Source organism: Octopus sinensis, linkage group LG11, assembly GCF_006345805.1.
Source record: "Octopus sinensis linkage group LG11, ASM634580v1, whole genome shotgun sequence".
NCBI classification, from domain to species: Eukaryota; Metazoa; Mollusca; class Cephalopoda; order Octopoda; family Octopodidae; genus Octopus; species Octopus sinensis.
In genome coordinates, this window is record NC_043007.1 from 53,294,038 (window position 1) to 53,296,537 (window position 2,500).

General features: G+C 40.9%; 1 protein-coding gene across 1 annotated transcript in view; it reads left to right on the forward strand.

Moving 5' to 3' along the window:
• LOC115217637 (dihydroxyacetone phosphate acyltransferase) overlaps positions 1 to 2,500 on the forward strand; it is a 64,423-nt gene that overhangs the window by 23,026 nt on the left and 38,897 nt on the right. The window lies entirely within an intron of this gene.

A 2,500-nucleotide genomic window follows, 5' to 3' on the forward strand; every position in this document is an offset into this window, starting at 1 on the left:
GTGTTTTCAAATCCAAACCAAGGAGTTCTGAGCTGATGATAGAAATGTCGAGTTGACTAATCTTGAAACGTACGTTCTCAAATAACCTTTGCATTTGATTTTTTAATGTCTCTTTACCCCCATACTTTCGTGAGTTGAATTGAGCAAACACTATATGAGAGAGATTTTCTTTAAGTATTAGAAATAGTTTTAAAAAAGTTTTTTTAGCTACTATTTCTAATGAGTTCAGTATGTGGCAAAGTAATTTATTTTACTAAGCCCTTTTATATAATGTAATAATTTGAATTCTTGGTGAAATTGATTAATAATTAATTAATTTTACCCTCAATTGTTGAAATTATATGTATATATGTATATATATATGTATGTATATATATATATATATATGTATATATATATATGTATATATATATGTATATATATATATATGTATATATATATGTATATATGTATATGTATATGTATATATATATGTATATATATATACGCATATGTATATACTCTTTTACTCTTTTACTTGTTTCAGCCATCCGGCTGAGGCCATGCTGGGGCACCGCCCTTGTTGCTACCCTCTCTAAGTCCAGTTCGCCGTGGCTGGCCACTGATCTAAGAGAGAGTTTGTAGCTGCTGCCCTTAGGTTACCTTCGTACCTTGCAGTGGGTTCATCTGGGATCCCGGAAAGCAGCTTGTCTAGATGTTTTTTGAAAATGTCCACATCCGCATCATGTAGATCTCTTAGTTTTCTTGGCAGTGTTGAACAGCTGAGGGCCCCTAACCCCAGGCTATTACAGTATCTGCTCCTTACCCTGTGGATGTGGAGACGGGACCTTTGGCACCACACAGTGACGTCCTGTACGGGGATTGGAACAGCTCTCAATTCAAAATTTGGTGCTAGTCCCTCCAGGATTTCCATATGTATATCACTGCATATCTCTCTAGTCTTCGTTCCATGGAGTACAAATTGAGTTCCCTAAGCCTCTCCCAATAGTTCTTTTCTTTCATGGTGGAAATCCTCTTGGTGAAATGTCTTTGGATTGTCTCAAGCTCTGTGGTTAGTTTGACACTATGCGGTGACCACAGTTGGGAGCAGTAGTCCAGGCGGCTTAGGACAAATGTCCTCCATAGTGTCAACATGGTCTCGCAGTCTCTTGTCCGGAATGTCCTCAGGATCCAGCCAGTGAGTCGTCTGCACATTGTCGCCACCTTTGTGATGTGTGAAGAAAAAGATGCATCGTCACTCATGTCTATCCCCAGGTCCCGTATTGATTTCGATACTGGGATTTCGATCCCTCCTGGACCAGTATAGTTGTGTTGTGTAATGTATATGTGTTTACAGCTTGATATTGTAAGGCTTGAATGAAATTTACCAGCATTAAATTGCATGTTGTTGTCTTCAGCCCATTTGTATATGGCATCCAGATCTTGTTGTAAAAGGTCAGCATCAGCTGGGTTTTTGATTGTCTGTGCTACCTTTGTGTCATCAGCATAGCTAGTGAGGGATGTTGTTTGTGCTACCAAGGGCATGTCAGAGAGCGCCACCAAAAACAGCAAGGGTCCCAAGACTGTGCCCTGTGGCACCCCGCTTGCTATTGGTGTCTTTCCCGAGAGGGCTCCATTGGCTGCAACCATCTGGCTTCTGTCCTTCAGGAAGTCATGTATCCACTCACCTACTTTCCTGTTTATGCCGAGTCTATAATTTGTGACCTATCACTCCATGGTCGACTTTGTCAAAGGCATTCGCAAAGTCGAGATATACCACATCCACCTGTGAGCGATCCAGTAGTTGTTTCAATACCCAGTCGTTGTGTTGTAACAGCTGCGTAAGGCAGCTTCTTCCTGGGCGAAAGCCATGCTGTGTGTCAGTGAGACGGTTAGTTTCTTCGAGGAACGTGATCAGTTTTTTTCTGATGATTCGTTCCATGACCTTACTTATGTGTGACGTCAGGGAGAGTGGCCTGTAGTTTTTGGCCTCTGCTCTACTCCCTCCTTTGTGGATAGGGCATATGGTGCCTTCTTTTAGCGCCCTGGGCAGTTTACCGTTAGCCAAGGAACCACTGAAGAGTTACTTCAGTGGTCCCGCTAGGGCATGCCTGCATGTTTTCAGGAGGACTGCTGAGAATCCATCTGGTCCAGCAGCTGAGTTTATTCTCATTTCTTCTGTGGCAGATATTACATCCCTCTCTGTTATGTCTATGTGGTCGATGGTTGTTGTTTGGTTTTGGAGTGTTGTGGCATCAAAGAAAACTTCTGGGTTTGTGATTTGCATGTGCCCCAGAGGGGATGTGAACACACTTTTATACTGTTCCTTTAGTATTCACTTATCCCTTGGGGGTCCTCAGTTAGAGAGCCTTTTTATCAAAAGTGGGCCAATCTTGCAGTGTACCGAGGTGGTTCTTTCGCAAATTTGTATGTATATATATATGTATATATATATATATGTATATATATGTATATGTATATATATATATGTGTATATATATATATGTATATATATGTATAT